At 36.0% G+C, this 11,332-nt stretch overlaps 1 long non-coding RNA gene across 1 annotated transcript; it reads right to left on the bottom strand.

Moving 5' to 3' along the window:
- Nucleotides 1-2,639: 2,639 nt before the first annotated feature.
- On the bottom strand, nt 2,640-11,078 carry LOC148128246 (uncharacterized). The gene is made up of 2 exons (XR_015741533.1): nt 10,963-11,078; nt 2,640-4,084 (listed from the first exon to the last, which is right to left on the bottom strand). It is a non-coding gene; the product is annotated as an uncharacterized LOC148128246 (long non-coding RNA).
- Between the last annotated feature and the right edge of the window lie 254 nt (nt 11,079-11,332).

Here is an 11,332-nt window from a genome sequence, read left to right on the forward strand (position 1 = left end):
AGAGTTAAGCCTGAAATCCAGGCATGGGCTGTGCAACTGCCAGATCATGTCTATGTCTCTTTGGAACAGGTAGTTCTTTGAATGCCTTTGTTTTGAGTTGCCAATATGTTATTTTGCTCAAAACTACAAGTTATTACACACTAAAAATGACATTAATAACAGAAATTTTGGGGCAAGCAACAATGACAAAGCTTCTATAAATTTAAAAATATTTAAGGCTTAAAACAGACAAGCAATGCTGACCTGTGGTTGCAATTTAAGAAATGGAATTGGTTGCGTGTTTCCTGGGTTTTTTAAAAAAAAAACGAGTGGTTTTTTTTTCATCTATGAATAACAAGTCACTAAAGCCATCAAAGAGAAAGTCCCTAATATTAATTTACAAGGTATTGTATATGTTTCATAGATGCTGAGCTGGCACTGGGTTCAAAAGTTTAAACAGATGTAAGAGTTGGCATAGAAAAGAGGGATTTTCTAAGATGCTGACTGAGCACTGAGGTGAAAAGTTTATCCAAATTTTCCTATGAACTAGATGGACCTGGGACCAAATATGGACTTCCAAAATTTAAAAAAACCCACATCTCTTCCAGTCATTTGTTACAGTTGTCAAAGATAGATTCTATCCCTCCAAACTGGTCAGTTTATAGGCAGAAATAAAAAAATAGTTGTGTTTAAAAATGATTTCCCTGTGGCAAAATGCTTTTAGTATGGAAAAATACATAAAGTTTTTTAAATGCATAAAAATATCAGAGTAATGTACAGTAAATGGTTAGAATATAGCTTGTAACACTGCAGGCATTCAACCAAGATACTTGCCCCTGATTCTTAGTTAATGAGGCAATAGACAACCCACTTTGCCTAAGAGTCATGAAGCTCCTTTTTTAATCTTATAAATGTTTAAAACACTTAGTCACCTTGTAATGGATCTCTATTCAGCAGAATCAACCAAATATAACATGCCAAAGGATATAGTGCAAAGTAATACATAATAATATAATATCTCCTGGCACAGAACTAATTCACTCCAGGCATATATTCCACATCATAATCATTCTCTTAATATTTATTATGTATAAGATTTAGCAAAAAGGATTACACGCCTAAATATAAATTACAAAATATAAAGTTGTATCCTTCAGATTAAAAGAAATGTGCTTAAGAATACCAGGAGGCTGCACATGTAGCATCTTTTCGCAACTCCTTAAAACATTTAAAAGCATTTTTCCTGGGATTGCAAAGCTGCCTTTTGCAGCTGCAGTGCAAAAGAGAAAATCTTGAGAAAAGAGTCTTTTGGTATAGGGTATACAGCTTCTTCATGCATGCCCAGATGCTGTCTACAAAATACTTTTTTCATGCCTTTGAATCTGAGGTTTTCTGTAGATAAAAGTTTGCTTATGGATTCGCTATTGACAACCACTAAACTGTGATATAAGACTAAATCAACATTTGATCGTAACCACTTGGAGTTTTCTTATCTTCTTTTCATTAGCAGGCCATGACTGTTTCTGGACTTTCCATCTAATCTTACATTCTCCTTTGCCTGAACTGTCCTGTTTTTGATTACAAGATATATCCTAGGATTTTATTAAATAATGCTGAAATATCATTATCTCAGATTGGTTCTTCTACTATGGTGAGCTTTTAACAGTCTTGCATGCTGTGACTGTTAAATTGGGGGAGTGTTGCACAATTTTTGTTTCTGTGTACCTACCATGAGTTTGAGAAGATGTCTTCCTATCATTTGAGTCATCTGTGGCCATATAGGTTTATCTACTATATGTCATGAGAAAGATAAAGAATAATAAACTTTAAAACTAAACTCAGGGAAGACAGACATTCAATGGGTAGATGAATCCATGGTTAAGGAATAGAATGAATAATGATATTGTGATGTGACAGTTAAGCTGGTAACTAGAAATGATGAAATCCAGCTGGTAATCCACAATCAGCCATACTTTATCATCCCATCCTCATAGGGTTGTTGTTGTGGGAAGAAATAGAAGAATAATATGTGAGCTACTGTACAAAACACAGTATAAAAATCTAAACAAGGAAGGGAGAGATGGAGGAAAAAAGAGAGAGATTTTTATAGCACTCTATATTAAAAAAAATGACCCTGGGTGAGGTACATCATAAAAACAAAACAACACAAAATAAATATGTATTTATTGAGTAGAATTATCACCATGGATATAGCTAAGAAATAGGGCCCATAACACGCTTGTGGTTAGGATTAGGTTAGGCCTGAGCACATAACCAGGTCGGAAGGTCAACATGGTCAGGATCACTCTAACTCTAAAGGGAGAATGTTACAGAGGGTGATACTCAGTTTTGGTTATCTATTTGGATCATCTTGAAGGGGTCAATATGTGACAGATAACAAATAATCAGAGTTGGAAGGGACCTTGTAGGTCATCTAGTCCTACCCCTCACCCAAGCAGGACACCCTACATCATTTCTGACAAATGGCAGTCCAATCTCTTCTTGAAAGCCTCAAGTAATGGCGCTTCCACAACTTCCAAGGGCAAGCTGTACCTTGGAACTATGTTCGTCTTGACGTTGGAAGCCTAACTAACCTTATGTCTTAGAGTGCTTTTTATCACTTTTGTCAGATGGTTAGCCAGTTACAAGTATACAGTGAAAGCTTTTTCACAGTAGTAACCTTAAATATGTTATTCAGATTACTGGAATTTAGTTTATACAGAGTTATCCTTGAAGCAATCAGGGAGGCTGATAAATTGCTGACAGAAACATCAAAACAGAACTCCCATAAAATCAGCTTTGTATTTCTTGTAGCACAGTGAATGGGATATGGGAGGAAACCCCCTGGGTCTTTTCCTGCTATACTATGAGTCATATGCAATTAGTGTAATTTTTAGCACATCGAAAAATCAAATTTTAATGTTATCCAGACTGACCCTGAGTGTGAGTGTGAATCCTGACATGTCATACAAAATCCAAGGGTAGCTCTCTGTCTACAAAAAGTATTAATAATGTACTCCTGTTTTATACCCAAGCAGTGAGTTATTGCTGCAGGCATTGTACCAGTGCCATATCCAAATTAGGTCAAGCATGTTCTTTGCTGAGCTTTGGTACATAAATGGCCAATGCAGTTATTCATATTAACAGATGAGATAAACTTGCCATGTTTGACCCCTGGATGTTTTACAAATTATATACTGCCAGGTAACCTGCAATATAGGATGTGAATTCTCACATGCTGAAAGTCATGTACTCTTAGACAATGCACATTAACATTCTGCATAAATTAAGAAAATGACTGTAAACTTTGAAACAAGTCCAGTTTAGTTATGTGATTCTGTTTCCAGTAGAATTTATGTATGTGATTCTTTCAGATCATATAAAATGGATTCTCCTGTCTATTGCTGTCACCACAACATAGGTGTGTGTGTTTTCCCTAGAAGTTTCTATTAGAATATCTATGACAATATAGATCCCTCATACATCTGAATATTCTAATTTATTTTTACTATCTAGTACTGATCCTTTATTTTAACATTACAAATCTATGAATTTCCCCAAAATAAGAAAACAGCATTTCACAAAGTCACATTGACTATTTTAGAGAAGGCACAATTAATGAGAACTAAAAGATAATCCAATTGCCAATCACCGAAAGTTATTTTTTACAAGAATCAGGTCACTTGTCCATCTTGATATACTATTAGGAGGCAGAACCTTTGTTCAACACAGAGGGAATACTATGTTATTCTCTTAATCCTTTGTTTGTGGCATCACAAGCGTAACCACAGCAACAGTGTGATGTGATACTGAAAGGAATGTAAGTCCAATGCCAGTTTCTCATCAATCCATAAGGAGCAGGAATTCCTTGTTGTTATAAAACACTCACAAATAAACACAAAAACCGAATGCCATGACAGAATCACAAAAGAAACTTTTAAAAAGTATATATTCCTTATACATTGCAGAATCATCTATCCATGGCAATCTTCCATCCAGTCAGGTTATACAACCAGTTCTGCTCAGCTTTAGTTCAACTGAACTGCATTGTGTCTCTTTGTGTCATGCATGATGAAGGATTCAGTGGTATCTGCATTAGTTCCACCTGTGAATATGAAATACATGGGAGAATGAATGTACAAAAACCACAAAGGCTTTCCCATAGACCTTGTCTTTATTTGACTAAAAGAGAAGAAAAGAGGGATATGACCATTTATTTTTGTAAGTCATGAATTTTGGCATTGCAGAAGCTGTAAAGCTATAAGTGATGCTATTAACAACGCTTAAGGCCACACACATACAATGGAATGTAAAACCAATTCTCAAAAGTTCTGTTATTCCTCCGTGAATTCTAAACAATATCTTTGTTGCATCTAATTTTCCATTGGAAAAAATATTGCAAAAAATGTTACTTAACTTTTATGAAGCTTTTAAATATGCAGTGTGTAGAAGGAAGATTTTGCTAGTCCCCATCCAGTTCATACCCTACCTTCCAGGGTTTGCCATTCCCATCACACCTTTATATTCAGCAAAGAGAGAAGTGTTTCTCTGAGATATTATCCAATACCCAATGAATACATGAATATTGCTTCTATCCCCCTTGCCACAACAGGAAACACCTGTAATTAATCCTAATCCTCCGATACTCACAAATGTCACACAACTACATCAAAATTGAAGGATCTAATATTTTGTTGTATGTTTAAATGAAAAAAAAAAGCCTAGACAAGAAATGAATCTGATGTAGCCAAAACCATGTTCTGTCACTTTTGATATCTCCTAAAGGATTAGATACCCACTGGAAACCAACTAGATAAAGATAATCCATAAAAGAAACAGTCTGTAATCAAACCCCAGGGAATTCAAAGTACTTCAGTATCTTGACTGCTCTACATTTGTCAGTCCATTTGGCTCAAATATTTGATTCATGATACTAATGCAAGCATACATTCTTTCGTGATTTACTAAATGGATTGCTGTAATTTAAGAAAGCAGGCTTGTGTATGGGAAACAGAAATTCAGAGGTGGTATTCAGCAAGTTCTGACCAGTTCTGGAAAACCAATAGTGGAAATTTTGAGTAGTTCGGAATACCACCTCTGACTGGCCCTGCCCCCATTTATTCTCTGCCTCCTGAGTCCCAGCTGATTGGCTGGGTCTTCTTTTGTTGCCCTGCACAGAAGAACGGAGTTGGAAAGCAGGTTAGTGGGTTGGGGAGGGAATGGGATTTTGCAGTATCCTTCCCCTGGAGTGGGGTGGGAATGGAGATTTTACAGTATCCTTCCCCTGCCATGCCCACCAAGCCACTCCCACCAAGCTATGTCACACCAACCAAGCCACGACCACAGAACCGGTAGTAAAAAAAATTGAATGCCACCACTGGAGAAATTCATATGTAAAAGACATCTGCAAGCTTTATTCTGTAAAATGCGACACAATATACTTTTTGATGCATCATGGTATATATGAATGTTTTTCCATTTCATGCTAAATAGTTACTATGCTTTAAATCCCTAATTTTATTTTGATAAGACAAATCTCTTTGATACATATTCCTTCTTTCAGGTAGCTTGTCTTTACAATCTATTTTCTACTATTATTAAGAGCACTATGTCGATTTGAATTACATATATTGCATTTTATTGCACTTTGAGGTTAATGAATGAGATACTCTTATTCACTCTTCAACTTATTCTATGCTTAATCAACAGTTAAATCACCACTTGCATCCTAATTCTAATTAATGAGTTAAACCTAGGAATCTGCAAATGCTTCTTCCCATATTAACATATCAATATCACCAATGGTAATATTTGATATCCTTGTATGGAAAATTATAGTATACCATATGGATGGCAGAAGAAAATATCTTTATTTAAATAATTTATATGGGTGCTGTACAGAGCAGTGAGGTAGTGTAGAGACTTGTCTCCCAACTGGAAGGTTGAGAGGTCCATCCTAGGCAGTGATGGATGTTTCTTTATCAGGGTTCAAAGAGAAAATATCTGCTGCAAACTCCATGTAGGTGTCAGAAAGAGTATCCAGCCATTAAATTCTCAGCTTCATTCAATTACACCCAAGTCCACCCTGATAAAAGAAATTACAAGGTTATAAAAAGAAGAAAAAAGGAGGTGCCGCATAGAGATTTAAACAACAACTGGAACAAATTCACAATTTATCTTTAAATGTGCAGGGTTTTTGTTTTCAGCTCTCTGTATTTCATCAGGGAAACGTATTTCAAATGCTTAGTAGGTAATATGTCTTAGTAGGTACATTGTTTGCAACAAATATGAAATAAAAAGGAGCACTTTCATGATTGCTAATAGAAATTTCCAATGACCTTCTGCATTTATAAAGTATGTGCCTTGATGCTTGAATGGTTACGCAGACTAACAATATATACCATTATAATACTAAAATGGTCCTTAATTTTACAGAAGAAATGCATATTTTAAGTTATAAAGAATTACCTCATATTAGCATAACCATCACAAATATACTTATCAGGGTAAATGTACAATACATAAAATAATTTCTGGAATTGTGGGGGAAAAAACCTTCAGAAATTCTAAGAAATTATGTAAGAGGTCTAATTTATTTTACTTGGATATTTTCTTTCCAAATCCTATTTCCAAGGATCTGGAAGCTGTATACTTCAGAGAAAATATATCTGAATTACACATTGAAGGTCTTAGAATCAATCGGCTTTCTAAATTTTACAGCTTACTAAAATGCTGATGAAAAAAAAACATGTATAAAAACATGGAAGGAGAGAATATAAACAAAAGATACTAGGGAGCCATAGGAAACTGTAAAGGCCATTATCATAAAAGCTACACTTCAGAATGAATTGAGGCTTGCAAGAAACACCCCAAACACACGCAACAAAAAATGCTTGTTAAAAACAAAAGAAAATGCAAAGAGGACATAGATCAGCTGCAAGAAGGCAAAATGGTAGGAGTTGTCAATAGTCATGTATTGGGACAACAAGTATATTGCCATGTCCCATCTAAAAAGTGAAATTAATCTATTTGTTTATCTATTTTTTATTCAGTTTGTATTGCCCTCATCTCATCAAGTGGCTCTAGGTGGTAAAAGTGGTAAAAACAATTATCATAAATAAAAAAATTAAAATTCATAGCAACTGAGGAAGGTAGCTGAGGAAATGAATTCTTTAATGGAAAGAGGGGGTACACTTCTAAACAGGAGGAAAGGGCAAAAGAACATCTAGTTCATTTAATGAATTCAAGTTAATTTACATGAACCAAAGGCCAGATGAATTATATCTTAGATACTATAGCAAAGGTGATTGTAGAACCACTAAATATAGTATTTGAGAACTCTAGAGAAATTACATATCCTAAAAGAAGAAAAGAGAGCAAATGCCCAAATATTCAAAAAGAAAGAAAGAAGAGAGGAGAGCAGAGGAGAAGAGAGGAGAGGAGAGGAGAGGAGAGGAGAAGAAAAAAAGAAAAAGAAAAAGAAAAAAACAAGGGGGAAGGAAGAAGACCCAGAAGTTACTGTCCATCAAATGGACATTTACATTGGGCAAAGGCCATTATTAAGCAGATGTTTGTGAGTATTTGGATAGGTATGCAACAGTTAACAAGCACCAGTATGAGTTTGTCATAAACAACTTATGCCAGACTAAACTGATCTTTTTTTAATAGAAGCATTAGTTTATGGGATTAAGGAAATGCCATGGACATAGTGTACTTTTACCTCAACAAAGCATTTTACAAAGTCTCTTGTGATCTCTTCATTAATAACATGGTAAAATATGCTAGATGATACAACTATTACATGGATTCATAATTGGCTACATTTAAAGCAGACTCGCAAACAGCTCCACATCAGATTGGAGAATAGCACATCAGGTGGAATGCCTCAAGGCTTTGTACAGGGCCTTACACTGCTCATCATTTTCATTAGCAACTAAGATAAAGATGTGCAGTTATGATTATCACATTTACAGATGTCAGAAATCTAGGAAGAGTGGATAATATTTTAGAAGAAAAGGATTAAAAATATCTGCAGTCTTGAAAATAAATTATGATTAACAGGATGAAATTTAACAGGAAGAAATATAAACCCTTGCATCTTCAGAGAAATAATAATAATTAAATCTTGGATTGTGCAGGGTCACCAACACTGAGTTCCTGATAATCAGAGATCAGATGACATGGATGGGGACATGTCAAAAGAATGGAGGACCACTATATACTTCACCAGTTGCTGTACAGGCACCTATAGATTTCCTGGAATCTGGGCAGAGACCTTAAGGTCAACCACGCAAACACTACAAAGATGCTGTGACAGAAATCCCATACCACTGCGACATCTAGCCAAGGGAACTAGAAGATGCAGCAGCCAACTGAACCTGCTGGCAAGCCCTGTGCTATGAAGTCTCCACCGGCATTGCGAAAAAAAACTATAGAATTCATGACACAATAATACATACAGTTTCCATACAGCAGTGGACTTCCACTGACACCCCCTCCCCCTGTGCTAGACTTTGTACTAGACTGGGACTGCAGAGCTACCTCCATGTCCACAGATGAAGTGCACAACATAATAATTTATTTTAATCTGTAGGACTACCATATATACTTGGCTGAGAACCAAAATGGCAAATTGCAAGGAATTATTGAATATTTCTGTCTAAAGAAGTGAACATTGTCATGTTCCTAGTACCCACTTTGTTATATGGGAGCTGAGAATTCAGGAGAAACATGAAAATAAGATGAAGTGGGAAAAGTGTACTTAAGAAGTACATATGTTTTAAAACAAGAAGAGATAGCGTCAAGAATGAATGACTGCTCAATGAATGTGGTTAGAAAATAAAAGTGTGTGACCAAGTACCTGAAGAAAACAAAGGAGAATTGAATCATTAAAAAACATTTGAGGAAGATGGAAGGGGTCTAAAGGAAGGAGAAGACTAAGAAAGCCATTGCTGGATGGATTTGATGAGATTCTCAAAAAAGTAGAATGAAAAGTTTAAAGAACAAACAGCAATGTATTGATGTGATGGAAGAAAAATTATCTGTGTTTTCAAAACAGGGAAATGTATGGAGAAGTGAAATGAAGTGTTGGCCTGCTTTGTTGCCTTCCTTTCATCTTGGTGTGGTGGCATAGTGGTTAAAATGCAGTATTGCAGGCTAATTCTGCTGACTGCTGACTGCCAGCAGTTTGACAGTTTGAATCTCACCAGCTCAAGGTTGACTCATCCTTCCATCCTTCCGAGATCAGTAAAATGAGGACCCAAATTGTTGTGGGAAATATGCTGACATTGTAAACTACTTATAGAGTGTTATAATTTAAGCGCTGTGGAGTAGTATATAAGTGCTATTGCTATTGCTACTGCTGCTTTCCTTAATTTCTTGTTTCTTACTCCTTTTCTAAGCTCTGTATAACAATACAAGTTCCTACCTGAAAAGGCAAGAGCATGACAAGGATGTATTTACTCCAAAATGTTTATCATATCTTTTTGCTCTTATAGTCAGTGTAAACAATCTACAACATTGGAAAAGGTTTTATTCATGTTAACCATGCATAGCCAGTCTTGAAAGAGAATGTAGAGCAACAGGAAGATAATACGAAATGGACAGCTGTTTTTATTCTTTTGTCTGTGTCCTACCGGAACAGTCCAATGTCATTTGCTAATGTGATCCAAGAATTTTATATGGGAGCAGAATTGTGTTCTGAAACTGAGTTTTCAAAGAGTGCTTGAACAGATGCCGTAAATAAATAGATTACATCAAAGAAACACCAAGGAGTGTGTTCCTGAAGCTTAACTGTTTCTAGTTCCAGGAACACAGTTAATGAAATGCAGTGAGATGTGGCAAGTTATGCGCGTGTGACAGCAAGGAAACTAGGCACAGGACTGGACATGAAACACCAGCCTTCTTTTGCCAGCAATTCTACTTCATTGTACTGGACAGGAAGCTCTACTGAGCAGAGAATAAAGGAAGCATTTTGCATTCAGAATGCTTTGGTAATAAGAGCACTTTTTAGAAAGCAGGCTTAGTGTCCGCCTAGATAGAGGTTGCTGGAATGCTAAACCTCAGATTGATGCAAATTAAACTTTTTTTAAAAAATCTGTACATATTTTGAAGCTGTAAATTGTATGTTTCTTTTGGGGCTTGAGTTGAATGGCAATTTAAGAATAATAGCATAAATACATCAGTGCTTTAAAAAAATCTGTCAAAGGTCTGTTGTTAATCAATTTATCTAATATTTTCAATTGAATAATAGTTATTTGAATATCTCAAACCCCTTGCTTCTGTGTGCCTTCAAGTCAGTGTTTACTCTTGGTGACTCTCTGGGTTAGTCCTGTAGTAAGATTTTCCAAAGTGATTTATCCTTGCCTGCTTTCTAGAACTGAGAGAGAGAGAGAGAGCAACTGGCAAAGATCATCCACTGTCTTCCTATTTAAGGCAGAACTAGAACTCACTGTCACCTGATTTCAGTGCCTTAACCACTATACAAAACTGCCTCTCCCAAGATCTCTTGGAAGACTTTTATGAGCTTTGTGAGAAAAGATCAGTTGAAAATCTATCCCCAAAATGCCTCATGAAAAATCAATCCTCCCAACCAGTGTGCAATGATATAGGATTAGAGTGGGTGTTTTTGAGGACATATTTTCAATCCATGCAGGACAGTGAGGAAACCAGCAAAATTCTTTGTGATCCTGTCTGAAGTGAACAAATCTATATGCCTCTATGTTTAGGATACTCTGATCTTTTGCTAAGCTACAGAAGCCATAGCAAATACATGGAAATTCTCGCTACAGAAGTTGAAGTGATTAGCAGAAATCTGGGCAATGCTTGCCACATCTGGATCCAAGAAGAGATTAGCATTATGAGTCTCTTACCATTTTCAAAAACTAAAATCTTAGAGAAGAATTTCTGATCAAACCCTATCAGCACTAACAGTCACCATTCATTTTAAGTAAAATTTAACAAGGAGAACTAAAATACTCTTACCATAAGAACATGGAAAGAAAACCCTTCATTGTGCTTGTAGTAAAACAGGAAGAAACCTATTTTCCATGCTATTTTCCCTTCTCTACAAAACAGCTTGAGTTCATTCCCCATCTACCCTGAAGTCAATTTTATATAAACTTTAAAAGGCATTAGTACATATTGACCTTGAGGCAGTGCCAGCTTCAAAAATCGGTCACTTTAGTTCTGGAGCAAGCTTAGTTGGTACTGTTAGTACTAATCAGCTGCTATTGAGAGTTAACAGCTGCCTATAGCATTGATAGAGAGGAAAAGCCAATGTTTGAAGTGCCCTCAGTGGGGTGAGCCATTTTGCTTTCATATGTTGCTGATCCCCATTCCATGACCAACAACA

The sequence above is a fragment of the Pseudonaja textilis genome, chromosome 1, assembly GCF_049901715.1.
Source record: "Pseudonaja textilis isolate UNSWEBS1 chromosome 1, rPseTex1.2, whole genome shotgun sequence".
Classification (NCBI taxonomy): domain Eukaryota; kingdom Metazoa; phylum Chordata; class Lepidosauria; order Squamata; family Elapidae; genus Pseudonaja; species Pseudonaja textilis.